This window comes from Apium graveolens, chromosome 6, assembly GCF_009905375.1.
Source record: "Apium graveolens cultivar Ventura chromosome 6, ASM990537v1, whole genome shotgun sequence".
Classification (NCBI taxonomy): domain Eukaryota; kingdom Viridiplantae; phylum Streptophyta; class Magnoliopsida; order Apiales; family Apiaceae; genus Apium; species Apium graveolens.
The window spans coordinates 18,508,114-18,527,277 of NC_133652.1; the positions used below are offsets into that span (position 1 = coordinate 18,508,114).

General features: G+C 36.8%; 1 non-coding gene across 1 annotated transcript; it reads left to right on the forward strand.

Annotated features, from left to right (window-relative positions):
• The first annotated feature begins 18,600 nt into the window (after positions 1 to 18,600).
• On the forward strand, positions 18,601 to 18,707 carry LOC141669050 (small nucleolar RNA R71). Its single transcript, XR_012553349.1, has one exon. It is a non-coding gene; the product is annotated as a small nucleolar RNA R71 (small nucleolar RNA).
• Positions 18,708 to 19,164: the final 457 nt, after the last annotated feature.

The window sequence follows — 19,164 nt, forward strand, 5'->3', positions numbered from 1 at the left end:
CATTACACAGGAAAATGACTGGGCAGCTGATGGATTGGATGAAGATGAGGATGTAAGCTATGTCAATCTAGCCCTGATGGCCAAGCCTGATGAAACAGAAACAAGTTCTTCAAGTAATCAGGTAATCACCACCAACCTAGCTCATTTATCTAAAGCTGAGTGTAATGATGCAATCAATGACATGTCTACAGAATTATATCACTTGCGTGTTACACTTAAGTCCCTCACTAAGGAAAATGCTAAAATTAAAGAAAACAAATTGTTTTTAAGTGAGAGGAATAATGTGCTAGAGTCTCAGTTTATTGAATTTAAAAAATTGAGAATTGAGTGTAAGATTGCTAGGATGAATTAACTGAGTCCTTGAAGAAAGAAGAGATTTTAAAGAAGCAGCTTGAACGAGAACAGGAAGTGATTAAAGTATGGAAAACATCCAGAGATGTTCATGCTCAAATCACTAAAGTACAAGGTATTGAGTCCTTTTGTGATGCAGCCTGGAAAAAGAGTAAGGAGAAGCTGGAATCCAATTTTGTTGAAGGATTGCTAACAGATGTGGACTCGATGGATGATGAGAATCATCCGTCAGATAATCAAAAGGATTATCCGTCGATTGACAAAGAGCCACATCTGTCGCCTGTGAGCAGACCTTTGAGCAAAGCCAAGCTTTCCAAGTTAAATGAAAAATATGGATCAGTTTCCAAAAACTTTGTTTCAGGAGAATCAAATCAAGTGAAGAAGGAAAAGAAAGTGAATATTGGTCATCTGTCTATCAAGCAATTGAATGATAGATTAGAAAAGATTGAGGTTAAAACATAAACTAAAAAGAAAAACAATAGAAATGGGAAAGTAGGGATTAACAAATATAGCAACTACATACCTGATAAGTATGCTCCAAGAAAAATCTGTGTTAAGTGTGGTAGTGTTAATCATTTGTCTGTTAATTGCAAACTTTCCATGCATACTCCTATATATGTACCCTCTTGTTTTCCCAACATGGATGCCATTCCTTCTATGTCTATGAATGTTATGTCTGCTCAGAATATAAATGCATAATTTGCTAATATGCCATTTGCACATAATCCTTATTATGCTGCATTTAGTATGCCACAAATGCCATTTAGGATGCCTTACTAGAATAACATATTTGCAAACAACATGCATTTTCCTGTTAATCAAAATGTGCATGCTAATTCTGTTCAAATGACTGGTTTCAAAGGTCCAACTCAAATGACTAAGGATGAATCAGAAATTCCCAAGTCAAATGAGATCAAACCTAAGAAACCAAAGAAGAAAGCTAACAAGGAAGGACCCAGGGAAACTTGGGTACCAAAATCAACTTGATTTGGTTTTGATGTGTGCAGGGAAACAGAAAGAATCTTTGGTACCTGGATAGTGGTTGTTCAAGGCACATGACTAGAGATTCTATCCTGATCACAGAGTTCAAGGAGAGAGCTGGCCCAAGTATTACTTTTGGAGATGACAGCAAGGGTTATACTGTGGGATATGGCTTAATTTGAAAAGACAATATCATCATTGAAGAGGTTGCCCTAGTGGATGGTCTCAAGCATAATTTGTTGAGTATCAGCCAGCTTTTTGATAAGGGCAATTCAGTAACCTTCAATTCAGAAGCCTGTGTTGTGACAAACAAAAGAAGCAACAAAGTGGTTCTCACTGGAGTGAGAAAAGTAAATGTGTATCTAGCTGACTTCAACTCATCTAATGCAGAATCTGTCACTTGTCTTCTCAGCAAAGCAAGCCAAGATGAAAGTTGGCTATGGCACAAGAAGCTGTCCCATCTAAACTTCAAGACCATGAATGAGCTTGTCAAGAAAGAACTGGTTAGAGGCATTCCTCAAGTGGAGTTTTCTAAGGATGGATTGTGTGATGCCTGTTAAAAGGGAAAGCAGATTAAAGCATCATTCAGAAAGAAGCTTGATTCAACAATTGAAGAACCTTTGTAGTTGCTACACATGGATTTGTTTGGACCAATCAATGTGTTATCCATTTCAAGGAAAAGATTTTGCCTAGTAATTATAGATGATTTCTCAAAGTTCTCTTGGAAATATTTCCTAAAGTCTAAGGATGAGGCTAGTGAAATCATCATCAATCACATAAGGCAAGTCAACAATCATCCTGATTTTAAAGTAAGGAGAATCAGGAGTGATAATGGAACTGAGTTCAAGAATTCTGTGATGAGATCATTTTGTGAAGAGAATGGGATTATGCATGAGTTTTCTGCAGCAAGAACTCCATAACAAAATGGAGTAGTGGAAAGAAAGAACAGATCTCTTATTGAAGCTGCAAGGTCAATGCTTGAAGAATTAAAGTTACCAACATATTTTTGGGCTGAAGCTGTGAATACTGCCTGCTACACTCAGAATATTTCTTTGATTAATCAAGTAAAGTGTATGACACCCTACCAATTGTTCAAGAACAAGAAACCAACCCTAAATTTTCTTAATGTCTTTGGCTGCAAATGTTTTATCTTGAGAAATCAAACTGATCAACATGGGAAGTTTGATGCTAAAGCAGATGAAGGAATTTTTATTGGATATGCTGTGGGAAAAGCATATAGAGTCTACAATCTTAGAACCAACATTGTTATGGAATCAATACATGTTGTATTTGATGATAAAAAGATTGAAGGACTGCAAGATGAAGATTCTCATGAAAGCCTCAATTTTGATAATGTGGAAATGGTTAGTGATGACAGTGTTGATGAAAGTGATAAAAAAATAGTGAGTAAGGATAATGCAGAAAATATACAACTAATGAAGCACATAATTCAACATCTGTCGAGTTGCAAAATGCTTCATCCATCGGGAGACAATCTGCCTTATCTTTCGGGAGACAATTAGCTTTATCCGTCGGAACACAAAGTGCACCATCCATCGGGTCATTAAGAGAAGCTAAAAATCAGAATAAATCACTTACAGAAAGCTCCCCTTTCTCAAATCAAAGATTCACAAACTCAGGGGGAGTTTCTATTAATCAAAACTCATTCATGCATCAAGACAACAATGAGGCCTCTTCATCTAGAGCTAATCTACCTCAACAAAGAAAATGGACTAAGGATCACCCTTTTGAGCTTATCATTGGTGATGCATCTTCTAGGGTTCGAACAAGGAGAGTAACTCAAGAAGAATGTCTATATAGCAGCTTCCTATCTAAGGAAGAACCAAATAAGGTAGAAGAAGCTTTGTTGGATCCTGATTGGATTTTAGCCATGCAGGAGGAGCTAAATCAATTTGAAAGGAACAAGGTATGGAAGCTGGTACCCAAGCCTAAAGGAAAGAATCCAATTGACACCAAATGGGTATTCAGAGACAAGATGGATGAAAATGGCATTGTAGTAAGGAACAAAGCTAGATTGGTTGCTAAGGGCTATTGTCAACAAGAAGGAATAGATTTTGATGAAACTTTTGCTCATGTTGCAAGACTTGAAGCCATCAGAATTTTCTTAGCCTATGTAGCTCATGCCAATTTCAAGGTCTATCAAATGGATGTCAAAAGTGTTTTTCTAAATGGAGATTTGGAGGAGGAAGCATATGTTAATCAGCCTCCTGGTTTTGAAGATCCAAATTTTCCAAATCATGTCTACTATCTTTTGAAAGCACTTTATGGACTGAAGCAAGCTCCTAGAGCCTGGTATGACACTCTATCAAAGTTTCTTTTGGAAAATCACTTCACAAGAGATACTATTGATAAAACTTTATTCTTTAGAAATGTTAATGGCTCTAGTATACTTGTTCAAATTTATGTAGATGATATTATTTTTGGCTCTAGAGATTAAAAACTTTGCAAAATGTTTGCCAAATTGATGCAAAGTAAGTATGAAATGAGCATGATGGGAGAACTAACTTACTTTCTTGGTTTACAAGGCAAGCAAGTTAGTGATGGAATATTCATTAGTCAAACTAAATACATTCATGATCTTTTGAAGAAGTTTGATCTAATGGATTGCACATCTGCAAAAACTCCCATGGCCACTACAACTAAGCTTGAATTAAACACTACTGAAAAGTCTGTGGATATTTCAAGTTATAGGGGCATGGTTGGATCACTTCTGTAGTTAACAGCTAGTAGGCCAGATATAATATTTGCTACTTGTCTTTGTGCTGGATTTCTGGCTGATCCTAGAGAATCTCACCTAGTAGCTATTAAGAGAATACTCAGATATCTCAAGGGAACACCAAAACTTGGCATTTGGTACCCTAGAGATTCTGGTTTTGATCTAACTGGTTATTCAGATGCAGATTATGCAAGTTGTAGAATAGACAGAAAAAGTACAACAGGAACCTGTCAATTTCTAGGGAACAAGCTTGTGTCCTGGTTCAGTAAAAAGCAAAATTCAGTTTCTACTTCTACAGCTGAAGCTGAGTATATTGCTACTGGTAGTTGCTATGCACAGATTTTGTGGATGAAAAACCAATTATTGGACTATGGTCTACAAATGGAAAGAATTCCCATTTTCTGTGATAACACAAGTTCAATTGCCATCACTGAAAATCCAGTGCAGCATTCAAGAACAAAGCACATAGACATCAAGTATCACTTCATAAGGGAACATGTGATGAATGGTACTGTGGAACTTCATTTTGTTCCAAGTGAAAAGCAGCTTGCAGACATATTTACCAAGCCACTTAATGAATCCACCTTTTCAAGGTTGGTAAGTGAGTTAGGTATGCTTAATTATTCTTGAATCATTTCAGACATTTTGCAAGTTATTATGCAGCCAGAAATATAATTGATTTTTCTATATGGGATGAAATTTTGACTAAGTCAAAATTTACATCCCGATAGATGATTATTATCCATCGAGTTTGATCATCCATCAGAATATTAATTGTTAATAAAAATCATTTATTTTTCTGGAATATTTGATAACTCGACGGATAACTGATTTATCCTCATCCGTCGAATTGCCTCAATCATAGCCGTTAAAACTCTAAACATTATCCATCGAGTATACTTACAGTTTGTAAGCATGACACGACGGATAAGTGACAGAATTTTTACAGTTTGTTTATTTTTAAACAGCTATTTTGGGCAATTTTTATTGGTCACTTTATTTTACTTTATTATTTTTGTCAGTTTATTTCTGAGATAGTAAAAAGGCTAAATTCATTTTCATTCTATTCTTTTATCATTCTCAATATTCAATTACTCTAAATTCTTTCTTCCTCAAAAGTAATCACTCTCTCTACAAATTTCAATCTCTAACAATGGCACCAGTCATCAAAATCATGTCTCAAACTGGATACATCTATGAAAAGAACAACTTCACAGCTCTAGTGAACAAGGAGATTTAATAGTCTGGAAGTTACCACAAAATGATGGATTTTGTGAAAGGCTGCAAACTCAACTATGCTATGTTGGAATCTCCCACCATCTACTGTAAGGTTGTAGAGGAGATATGGACAACTGTAGTGTAGAACTCAACTGATAAAACCATCACATTCACTCTTAAAGGTAAGCAGTTTTGCATTAATAGTGATATTGTCAAAGCATGATTTAGGATTCCTGATAATACTGTTACCACTCCACACACAGACACTGATATTGTTAACATGCTAAACTCCATGGGCTATGCACTTACTACCTCTAAATTAAGTGAAATTAGAAGGTTAGGTCTTAGGAAAGAATGGACTTATCTGTGTGATGTGGTAACTAAAGTGTTTTCTGGTAAAATTAGCAACTTTGACTCTATCAACATATACATGCTTAACATGCTATACATGCTAGTTACTGATAAGTATTTCAATTCAGTGACTTGGTTTTGTTTGAGTTAGGCTTTAAGTTAGGAGAACTCAATAAGAGAGGTAAAATTGTCTATTATGCTAGATTTTTCATGATGCTTGCTAACCATCTCATTGAGAACATTGCGATTGAGAACCCAACCAACAAGCTAAATTGTTGGGTTCAAGAAAAAAGAATAATTGCAGATCTCAATAGAGCAGACCATCACAAAGAGGTGCCCCTCTTCTATTTTCCAGTAACGGAGGGACCTCAGGTAAGTGAGATAATTTTTACTCTCTCCACTCTTCCAACCTCACACATTTCTTTGCCTTTAAATGTAGCAATGGCATCTGTGTCAATGACCAAACAGATGCCTACCCAAGCTACTAAATCATAAACTTCTAAATCCAAATCTAAGAAAGCCTCATCTGGTTTCTTTCAAAAGAAACCAGTTGTAAAATCCACTAAACAAAAAGAGGGGAGTGTGAAGGTGGGTGAGAAAGGTGAGGGACAGGGTGAAAATCAAAGAAACCTTAAGGATAAGGCTGGTGAGAAGAGAGTACCCAAACCTAGAACACAATTTTCCAACAAACTGTGGTTGTTAATAAGGAAATAAGCTCATTACTAGTTTCATCCTCCCAAAAGGATGTCACTGTTGAAACAAGCTCCCAACCAGGAGCACAGGCCAAAATGGGTAGGGACACTTGCTTACCACAAACTTATGCTAGAAAGAAAAGATCAAAAATCCTTGGGGATGCATAGGGCGCACACACAATGCAAACTGGTGCTAAAGACCCAGTCACTGCACCATCTCAAAGTCAGATTGATTTGGCTCCAATAAATATGGAGTCACAACCAAAATCTCTCATAATTGAAGCAACTGATACCCCAAATTCTCCAACACACTCACTGGATGTTGACATGATAAATACATCACTTCTAAATTCTCCATCTTTAACTCTATTGGAGAAGCCAAAAAACTAAGCAAGTGAGCATCATCTCTTAGATGATTTGTTGGCTCACTTGCCATTTCTTTCCGAGACTATTGAAACTTCTGTGCCTAAATTATCATCAATCTGCACAGAGACTACTATAGTCTCCACTCCAAACTCATTCATTTCTTCTATCCTGATGGATATTCATCATCCGTCGAGTAGTGATTGTATCTCGATGGATAAGCCTAACAACAGTCATCCTTCGGATAGCCAAACTACTATCCCGATGGATATTCCTCATCTGTCGGGTGTCTCTGTATAACTTAAAATCTCTTCAATTCTCACAAGTGCAGAAGACTTTGTAGTCATACAATCACTCTTAGGACTGAGTGAAGGGAGTGAATTGAGTGAGAGTCTAGGTTGCTCCCAGGAAAAAAAAGAGAAAAAGAGTGAACAAATGCAGTCCATTTCTTCTGGACTGGCAAAAGTGAGTGAGAGGTGTCCCACCTTAGATGGTGAAGGTGAGGGTGTGAGGGTGGGGAGCCAAGGGGAGCCCTTGATGCAAAAAGAGAGAGAAATTAAGAGAAATGCAGATACATGAGATATATGGATGGACTTTATTGCTAGTGATTCAATGAATGCCAATGATGCAGACATAGAGAAACTATCTCAGCAAAATCAAGATGTTATAAGTTCCATCTCTTTGGATGCTGAGGCATTTACTCATCCTGTTCCAGCATATCAACTTTTGGCTGGACAGGGCAATGAAAATGTAGAAAGAATACTGAGCTTGGTGCACACCACCCAATCAATGCAAAGAGCTAAGGATGTCATCACAACTATGCCACCTAGAGCTGATGATGATGTTGACTATGGGACTGGGGAATTTGCTGATTTCTTTGGAGATGATGGTGAAAATGAGGAGCTCATGGACATAGGGGGAGAAGCAGGCACCAGCTCTAAATCTGGCATTCCTTCATGGGCATTCTCCAAGGGCTGTGATCTTCAACATTTTAAGGTCACTCTCATTCATCAAATTCACGAAATACATAATGCTATTCAATCTACCACAGATACAGGCACCAGGCAGCTCTTACAGGCACATCTAAATTCTCTGCAACTGCATCAAATCCAAGGCCTCCAACACAACCAGGATATCACTTCTATCAAGACAGAGATCAATCAAGTAAAAAAGGATATTTCTGAAAGATTAGATGCCAAACTTCCAGAAGCCTCAATGATTGATATTAAAAGACAACTAAGGAAGAACACTGATCTTGCAACTAAGGTGGATTCCTTGGATAAAAGAATGACTCCTATGGAAGCCTCTCTAACAGCTATACATCTCCATCAAGCATAGCAAACAGACTTGCTTCAAAAGCTAGTGGCAGCACAAACCTCTTCCTCTACTCAACTTGCTGATAACAAAAAGGGGGAGAAAGAAAGTACTATTATCCCAATCAGTAAAGAGGAATCAAGGAGTGAGGGGGAGCAGAAAGTGCTAAACATCCAAGTCAGCAAAGTGATTGTGCCAGTAATTGCTTTCACAAAGTCACCAGTCATGGACAACATTGACATCATAAATCTGGCAGCAGCAAAGCTAAACACAAATGACAAACTGCTAAAGATTGATGTAGCAGCAGCTGAGAATAAGTTGAAAGAAAAATGGAGAAAGAATGATGCAGAAATTCAACAAAATTTTGGGTCAATTCAGAAGCCAGAAAAAACATTCATTCATCACTCTAAAGTCAAGAACATTTCTGTGAATGAAATGAGTATAAATTATCTGGAAAAGGCCAAACATCTTGCATAAAATCTCCAAAAGCAGAATTCATCATGAAGCCTAAAAGAAACTATTCAAAGTTTTCAGACAAGAATCCTATGGATACCGTGTATGAGACACCTAGGCCAGATGAGAAGAAACTGTTGGCTAGGTCAATTGCCTTCTACAAAGATCCAGCTGATTTAGCACTCAAAAGAAGATTAGCCAAGATTTATAGAAATGGTAAAGAAATTTGTGTGGTGGCTGGTCATCCCATATTTGTGGAAGCTAAGAAGGAAGAGAAAGAAAGAATCAGGCAAGAAAAGAAGCAAGCTGCTCTGGATGCTAAAAAGCTTAAACAAAAGAAGAAGCAAGCTGCTATCTTGGCCAAGCTTCAAGCTGTAAAAACCACAACAGAAATTCCTGTACAACCAACTGTAATTGCTGAACCTAAGGATCAGGAAGTGCAATAAGAACCACAGCAGAAAAGAAGATTCAGATACAAGCTCCATTCCAAGATAAAATTGGACTTTAATGATAAAGAAATGGAAGACAATATCCCTAAAAAGTCCACAACTACAACTCAAGCATCAAAACCCTCAGTGGTATTTGAAGAATTCAAGATGGTGGATCCAACTAGGAATATTCATGGTGAGCCCATAATTTCTTAAGGATGAGCCAGTGGACTGGGATAGTTTGCCCATTCCTGAGCTAAACTTTCCCATTTTCAAGACAAAGAAGACAAAGACAAGACCTAGCAAGAAAGTGAAACCAGTGATTCTCAAATCCAAGACCCTAGTCAAATCTAAATCCACAGTCAATAAAGGAGATATGTTGTACATTTGTGACATCAAAGAGTTTTCTGACATTAACCTCTACTTAGATGAACTAGAAGAAGTTAGAGGAATTGATGTTCATAGACATCACCCTGAAAGACTGGTATTCAAATACAAGAGAGGAAAAGAGATCGTATGGCCACTTCACAGGATCCTCCTAGAAAGCCAATCTGTGCTAATAAAGATCTACTCATTATTCAAGAAGAACTTTGGATACAATGTGACTGCTAGAAGATTAGTTCTAAAGAAGATTGAGGAGCTGAGGAGTAATAGAGCCAAAGATGCACTCCCAAAAACTCTATCTATTCCCTTCACAGGAAAGAGAGTGCATTTGAGGCCCTATTGGTTGATGGAATTCATGGATGAAAAGGGAGTTAGAAGATTTTTCAGATTGGAGGATCAATTGAGTATCTCTAGCCACGAGACTCTATTGGAAATGCAAGGAATGCTAAATCTCTCAGAAGCTTATGAACTTGAATTCCACAGACAACTCCAGAACCAGATAGAAGAGAACAACAGGAGGCTTGGGAAGAAATCTAGACAATCAAAGAAATAGACTTATCTGCTCATACTATAGGAGCACCTTGATAATGATTGAGAGCTATTCTTTGTATACTTTGCATTATTCAATTTTTAATGAATTTTGCAACACTTATCAGTTTTATCTACTATTTTCAATCTGTATTTTTAGAAGTGTTTTGTTATCATCAAGTTTCTATTAATTTATGGCTACAATTCCAGTAGACATAAATTGGGGGAGATTGTTAGGAATATGTTGTGAACTTGATGATAAGTCATTCAAAACACCTTGATAGATTTAACTTAGTGAATTTTGTAGCACTCGACGGATGATCAAATATAGTCCTGACGGATGATTCAATATAGTCCCGACGGATGATAATTTGATATCCATAGAGTGAGTAGCTTATGTAATAATAAGTATTATAGCACATTTCTGCAAACAACTTTGTGTAGATTCTGTAGTAGTATACGAGTCATGTTGACTACTAGTAGATATGCAGAATAGGTTGATTAATTATAAATATAAGATGTCTTGTAATTCTGCATGAGTAAAATGGAGTCAAATGTCAAATAGCTACCTGGCGGATGATCAACAAAGCTACCCAACAGATGATCAACAAGCTACCTGACGGATGATCAATTCAAATATCTATTGACAGTGACAACACAGTTACATGCGTTGGGTGTTTACAAAAGGAATGTGGTAGCTGTTTAGCAGGAAATTGAGAACAAAGAAGCATTACCATTTCCATGCTATTATGAAGATATTCAAAGATGTTGGAATAGAGTAATGAAGTAGCATGTAGTTAGACTTGATAGGTTTTGTTTTATTATCCTGTCTTATTACCATGTAAACTTGGTGATATATAAACCAAGTGTAGCTAGTAGAACAAACAACTAAGCAAATACATTTAGAAGAGAAATAGAAAAAGGTGTAACTGTTAAGAATTTCTCTGTAGTTTGTTTGTTCACTTATAAAGCAGCTGTGAGCCAATTTAAGCTTCACAGAGTTCTCAAATCGATATATATATATATATACAAATCTGGTGGATACATTCAAATCCACCAGAAAGTTTTAAAGACTTGTGTTTTTATTACTTTATGTTTGATTTACTTAATTCCTTATTCCGCACCTTGCAAATCAAAACACTTATATATATATATATATTGAGTTAGAACATTTTTATAAATCTCGAAAAGAAACTAGAATTACATTCAACCCCCCTTCTGTAATTCTTGTTGTATTGTTAGGGAATAACAATGTTTGTTAATTCCTACTTTCCCATTCCTATTATTATTCCTTTTTGATTCTGCTTTAACTTCTATTTTCTCCAATTTGTCATTCAATTGCTTGATTGACAGATGCCCTACATTGACTCTCTTATTCTTTTTCATTTGACTTGTTTCTCCTGGAACAAAGTTCTTGGAAACTGATCCATATTTCTCATTTAACTTAGCTAGTTGGATTTGCTAACTGACTTTCTTTCACTCAACGGATGTGGTTCATTGTCTTTCGACGGATAATTCTTTTGATTATTCGATTGATAACATTCATGATTCGTCAAATCCACATCCGTTAAAAGTCCTTCTTCCAAGTCCGGATTCAGTTTCTCCTTGCTCTTTTTCCAGGCTTCATCGCATAAGGATTCTATTCCTTGAACTTTAATAATTTGAGCATGGACATCTTTAGATGATTTCCATGCCTTAATTACTTTTTGTTCTCATTCAAGTTACTTTCTTAAAATACCCTCTTTCTCTAAGGATTCAGTCAGTTCATCTTTGGAAATCTTGCACTTCATCTTCAATTTTTCAAACTCAACAAATTGAGTTTCTAACACATTGTTTCTTTCACTTAAAAACAAATTATTCTCTCTAATTTTTGTGTTTTATTTAGTGAGAGATTTGAGTGTAACACGCAGATGATATAATTCAGTAGACATGTCATTTATAGCATCATTACACTCATCTTTAGATAAATATGCTAGATTAGTGGTGATTACCTGATTACTGGATGAACTGACTTCTATTTCATCTGATTTGGCCATAATTGCTAGATTGACATAGCTTTTATCCTCATCCTCCTCTAATCCATCAGCAGCCCAGTCATTTTCCTGAGTTAGAAAAGCCCTTTCCTTTTGTTTGAGCAACTCAAAGTACTTCTTTTTGTAATCTACAGGCTCAAACTTCTTTCTATCAGAATCAGGCTTTCTGCATTCACTTGCAAAATCACTCAAGCCATACATGAAACATTTAAATTTTGACTTATCAAACATGTTTCTGTTTGGCTTAGATGCTCCAAAATTCTTCTTGAATTTGAGCTTGGCAAATCTTCTGGATAGAAAAGCTAGATGCTCATCTATGTCATCCATATCATCTTGACTAAGATGGTCTTCATGTTCACCTACTAGCCCTTTTCCTTAGCCTTCACAAAATCTAGGTTTTGGTGCAGATTCCAGAGTTTCTACCTTTATCTCTTTCTCTCTCTCTCTTTCTCAGCAACCAATGCTATGGATCCTCCCTTCTTCTTTCCTTTCTCCAGCTTCTCATCTTGCTCTATTTCAAGCTCATAGGTCTTTAGAATCCCATACAGTCTGTCCAAGTTGAATTCCTTGTAATCTTCAGAGTTTCTTAGTGAGACTGTCATAGGTTTCCATTCCTTTGGTAGAGATCTAAGGAATTTAAGGTTTGAGTCTTTTGCCTGATAGACTCTTCCATGCAGATTTAGAGCATTTAGTAGTGTTTGAAACCTACTAAAAATGTCAGTGAGTGACTCACTTTCTTCACTATGAAAATTCTCATATTGATGAATCAAGAGTTACATCTTGTTTTCCCTTACCTGCTCAGTTCCATCATATATAACCTGAATTGTATGAACATATCACCATCAATACCATTAAACAAAATGTTCATGGCCTTCTTATCCATATGAACTTGTTCAATATCTGGATCAGACCATTCTGCTCTAGGCTTTGGGATAGATGGCTCATTTCCTGTAGAAGCTCCCATAGGGACATGAGGACCTTTCTCAATATAATCCACATATTCTTCATCTTGAGAGAGGAGATGCATGTGCATTTTCACCTTCCAATGGTGATAATTGTCTTTGTCCAGAAATGGAATCTTTACTCCAACATATTTTCTGCTCATATTGTTAGTTGTTATGATCTTTAAACTCTTTGTTCTTCAAGAGCCCGCTCTAATACCAATTGTTATTCCCAAACAATCTAACAAAGAATTACAAAAGGGGGGTTGAATGTAATTTTGGCTTCTTTTTGAATTTTAAGAACTGTTCTACTTTGAATATATAACCGTGTTTGATTTAGCTAAGTGCAGAATGAAAATATTGAAGAAATCAAACACAAAGTAATCAAATACAAGTATTTAAAAACTTTCTGGTGGATTGAATTTTTCCACCAGAGATATATATAAATTTGAGAATATGTGATGTAAGATTTGCACACAACTGCTTACAAGTTGAACTTGCAAAGAACAGAGAAATTCTTTACAGATATAGCCTTATCTATTTCTCTAGTAATTTCTAACTTACTTCTTATTACATTCTACTTGCTACCCTTGGTTTATATATCAACAAGTTACATGATAAAAAAACAAACAAAATTAAAACAGTGAACACAAATCTTCAAGACTCACTTAATTTTATATTAAAATCAAGTATGTCTTGCTACAAAATTCATGGGTTCTGTTCTGATAAAGAACTCAGCTTCTTCCTTGAGAGAGTACAAAATTTTTTAGATCTATTTGTTACATCTGAAACAAAGCATCCGGTGTTTACTTTATAGAACAGTAAACACAGGTTTTACCCATCATGCAATAGCATGTACTAAACCCTACTTTAAGTCAACTAAAACTTTCTATTTCTGGCTTAGTGTATCTTTGCCAGTCGTGCATGTTATTCGCACTAAAACACACGCGAAAATACACGCAAGCGTACGTGATCACAAGTAGTATAAGATTTAAGTCGAGTTAGTTCCCACAGAGACTGGTTTAGGTTAAGTTCAGATTATGCACTTATGCAACAATGTATGATTATCGTTCACAGCTAAGACAAGTAACAAATTTGAGTTGATTAACTACTAAAGAGATTATACTAGCAAGTATTAACTAAGAGATTAAAAGTGAATTACTTATATGAGAATAAAACATGGGATTCTAACTTCATTAAATACTTCATCCAAAGTTTATGTCTTTGTCAATAGCATGCGATGGTGATGATAACTAATCAGATAACACGAAATTAGTAAACGCTATCTTTCGATATACGTATACCTTACTACTAAGCATCCACAATCAAGATAGATACTGAATAGACACCAATTATGCTTAGTCCCTATATGTCTAGAGAAATTGAAAACATAACGATTGAAGGACAAGTTATCTATTGTGATTACATAGGGTGTGTAAGATGGTTAAAATTACCCATGAATTATGCATGTCAAACATACATAAACATATGCTAGCATGGCAAGTTCTAAACCTCTATATTCACTTTCGCTGCAATAGAGATTAACAAATAATCTTAGATGTTAGCTACGCATTAAAGACGAATAAGCACAACCAAACAAGGAAATCATAAATCACCACACACTAAAGATTTAGAACAATCAACTATTGAAATCCATAAGTAAATCTGTTAGAACCCCATGACAGCGATTAGTTCATAATCGAACACATCGTCACCATGGATTCCAATGAAAACATGATGGTAATTAAGTTCAGAAAACTACGAGATGATATAGAAGTACTAAGGTTTAGAACGAAATAAAAACAAGCATCCAAAGTATCGACTAAATCAAAGAATACACAAGAATAAACTAGGTCTTCTTCTCTGTAGCCGTCTTGTGCTCTCTAGGTCTTTGTTATGCTCTCTTTGGCTTCCTTGTTGTTAAAAATGTCTTTTTATCCTTATGTATATGCTCCTGGATGATCGGGACGCTTCAACTCTTCAAATCATAATAGAATCAGGAGTCTGGAAAAAACAACAGGCGCGGCCTCCCCGCTTCCAGCGCGGGCACGCTGCCTTTCTGCCAAACTGGCGCGACCGCTCCATCTTGAGCGCGGGCGCACTGAGGTTTTGCTGAATTTTTTATTTTTGTTGTTTTGCACTCATTTCTTCGTGCGATCTCCCGAAACTCTATTCCTGACCTCGTATTAGCATAAAATCATTGAAAAACTTCATTTCTCCTCCTGACTAGTGCCCTGCAATACAATTATACAAAACACATAAAAAAGACCACATACTTGAGTCCAAAACATCCAATTTAAGCTGAAATAAAGCGTTCCAAATGTATATAAATTCCACTTATCACATCCCCAAACTTAAATCGATGTTTGTCCTCAAGCATAAACAGACTCAACACTAAAAACAAAAGAAATGCATGAATGCAACTACGTGAAAATGCAACGATCCCCTCGGAATAACTATAACCAATCAATACGCAATGTTTCTAAGAATGCAATTATTCGAAACAGAGTTCAACTAAATCTCACAAATCAACTTACAACCCGAAAACATGCGTGTATGCGATGCTTAACAGATATACTCCCAACACTAGATCAATAATCATATCCTATTATTTTACCAAAATAATCACAAGTTTATAAATAGAATAAACGTTAAACACATAATGACTCACGACACCTCATTATTACTATAGTTATATAAGGATAATGCTATTATAGTGAACACATAACACGAATACTTATTTGACTGTATAAAAACCCATGTAGTGAACGTTAGGTTAGCGGATCCCAGACTATAAAAACCTTAGGTACCTAGGCACAAAGTCCCCTAGAACTTAATAGCTCGAGTATTAAAGAGCTCACTCTTGGCCAATTATGCATAAACACATATTAACACATATTTATTTTTTCTTTTCTCTTTTTTTCTATTTTGTTTGTTTTTTCTTGTTTTTTCAATGAATCTGAATGAGTGTGTTTCGCTCCATCTCATTCAACCCTAGACTACTCATAAAAATATGAGCCAGCTACTAGCCATTTGACGCCTAGCTTTATTCATAACAAGCAATGAAATCCATGTTTTCCCTAGTTTAAAAATCAGTGTTACTTCGTAATTACGGGAATAACACAAATTCTAAATATAACCAAGTGATTAAATTTCAACAACAAACAAGTATGATCATGATCTAGTTCGAAAGCAACCTATAAGACTTGTGAATGAATTTTGTTTCTGGGCATGCAAATCAATTCATTAGGATTTAAACATCCCTCTATTCGACATCACTACACTCAAATTAACATCAACCTACTAATCAGAAACAGCTCATCCTACGGGATCATGTTATATGCATGCAAAATGCAACTAAATGGACTCACATAATAACACAAAAAAACATACAAAAAGATATGAACTAAATAAATAATCATGCAAAAATATGAATAAACTAAAACTAATCATGCACTATGAATCTACATGGACTCAACACACAACTAATCCATACATTATCACCACCAAACTTAAAATTTTCAATGTCCTCATTGAAGGTAATAATAAGGATTTAAGTCATACCTAGTCATCAGCAGGATCACCCTCCTCGGGTGGAGGATCAGGTGGCCAATCAACCTCGACACCAGTGTCTCGGAAAATAGTACCGAGAGCGTGTGTCAAATCTTCAGCAAAACATCGGTGGATGTCTTGTATGGCCTTAATATGCCGAATCAACCTTCTATACTGCGCATCACCAAGACCAAACATATCAACTATCTGTGGTGCATGAGAGGGACCCTCTGTAAGCACGGGAGGAACCGGCCGGTCACCCTTTAGATTATCATAGATATATTCTGACCCCTTGTCAGGGGGTGCACCTAAAATGCATAACTCAAATGATCTGGAAGCGGTTTGAGCCCAAGTATGGGAGCTTCTTCAATAGACGTCTCGAGATGCTCCTGAGAAATTTTCATTTCTGCTAACCCAAGAGAATCGAATGGCAAATCAAACTTCCTCTTCCACGGAGGTGCATTTAAAACCTGCAATTGCTCTGCTCCTTCTTCATCTTCAATAACTGATTCCCCTATTAAGGATCTCTCTAAGGTATCTGACTTTGGTAATTGCTCAAGCTCTGAATTCACGACAGAGTCGACCCGCTCTAATTTAAAGCACTCCTCTTTATCTGTGGGTAACTTATTGCCTTGAACACATTAAAAGTGACCTTCTGATCTTGAACCTACATTATAAGCTCTCCTTTTTACACATCGATCATAGTTCGGCCTGTAGCCAAGAATGGTCTTTCCGAGATGGAAATCTTCTCATCTTCCTCAAAATCCAGTATTACAAAATCAGCAGGAAAAATGAGTTTTTCCACCTTGATCAAGACATCCTCCACAATACCTCGTGGATAAGTGATGGTCCGATTGGCCAACTGTAAGGACATGTTTGTCGGTTTTGGCTTAGGAAAACCAAGTTTCTTGAAGACAGATTAGGGCATCAGATTGATAGCTCCAAGTCACATAAACACTTGTCGAAAGACAAGTTTCCAATAATATAAGGAATAGTGAAGCTTCCGGGATCTTTAAGCTTCAGAGGTAATTTCTGTTGCAGCACAGCAATGCACTCTTCCGTTAGAGCAACGGTTTCCAACTCCTCAAGTTTTAACTTCCGAGATAGAATACCCTTCATAAACTTAGAATAGCTCGGCATATGTTCTAGAGCTTCTGCAAAAGGTATGTTGATATGCAGCTTCTTAAAAACCTCCAAAAACTTGGTAAATTGCCTGTTGAACTTATGCTTTTGAAGCCTTTTAGGAAATGTGGGAGGTGGATAGTCTTGTTTCTCCCATGTATTCTGCTCAGGAGTAGTGTTTTTAGCAATTTTCTTCATTTCCGCTTCACCATCCTTTTTCACAATTGAATCAACAATTTTTTCACTTTCTAAAATTGGCAAAGGCGCGGGCGCGCTTGATATGGGCGCGGGCATGCCTGCATTCTGGAATTTTTTTCAGGATTTTCGTCTTGATGATTTTGAGGGTTTGAGACCTTTCCAGACCTCAAGGTGATTACATTAATCTATTTTTTGACTTCCCTCTTGCCTGGATTAGCTTATGTATCACTAGGAATAGTTCCTTGATGTTGACTCAACAGTGCATTGGCAATTTGCCCTATTTGGTTCTCCAGAGTCTTGATTGAAACCCCTTGGCTTTTGCACATAACCCTCAACTCCTCCAATTCAGATTTTTTATTAACAGATGGAGCTAGACCTCCATGAGATTGTTATTGCATCCCTTGTGGCTGAAACTCATATCTTGGTGCAAACTGTTGTTAGAAACCAGGAGGATAGAATTGCTTGTTTCCAAACTACTGGTACGACTGTTGCATTGCATTCTGATTATTGCTCCAGCTGAAGTTTGAATGATTACAGTTGTTAGGATGGTACGTGGCAGGAACTGGCTGTTGCAGCCTCTAAAAGTTTATCACATACTGAGCTAATTTACAAGATATAGCACAATGGTCTGTCACATTTGCACCTGCATACAACTCACAAACACTGGCTATTTTATTAACTCCATAGTTGGCCAGAGAATCGATTTTCATAGTTATCGCCTTTAGATGAGCAGTGATAGTCGTAGTTGTATCCACCTCAAGAACTCCTGCTACCTTGCCCTATGGCATTCTCTAGGTTGGGTTCTGATATTCATTTATAGCCATCATCTCGATCAACTCATAAGCTTCCTCATAGCTTTTAGCCCATAGAGCTCCACCTGATGCTCCATCGAGCATAGGTCTCGACTGTTCTCCCAGCCCATTATAAAAGCAATTTATCACCATCCAGTCGGGCATTCCATGATGCGGACACTTTCTCAGCATCTCCTTATAACGCTCCCAAGCTTCACATAGAGATTCCTCTGATTGATGCACAAACTGAGTAAGAGCATTCTTGATTGCAGTTGTCTTTGCCATTTGGAAAAATTTAGTGAGAAACTTTTGAGCAAGATCTTCCCAAGTAGCAATCGAGCCAGCTGGTAGAGAGTGTAACCAGCCCTTAGCCTTATCCCTTAGAGATAATGGGAAAAGCCTTAATTTCATAGCATCTTCAGAGACATTGTTGAACTTGAAAGTGTCACAGATCTCAATGAAGTCCCTAATATGAATGTTAGGATCTTCTGTTGGAGCACCCCCAAACTAAACTGAGTTCTGGACCATCTGGATAGTGCTAGGCTTGATCTCAAAGGTATTAGCTGTGATTGTTGGCCTGACAATGCTAGATTGAATTTCATTGATCTTTGGTTGAGAATACTATTTCAATGCTTTCGTTGCTGCTGCTGGATCGCCCATTGTAATGATTACTTCCTCTTCAACTTCTTCTACTTCGTCCAGTGTTTCCTTACGAGATTGAGAACGT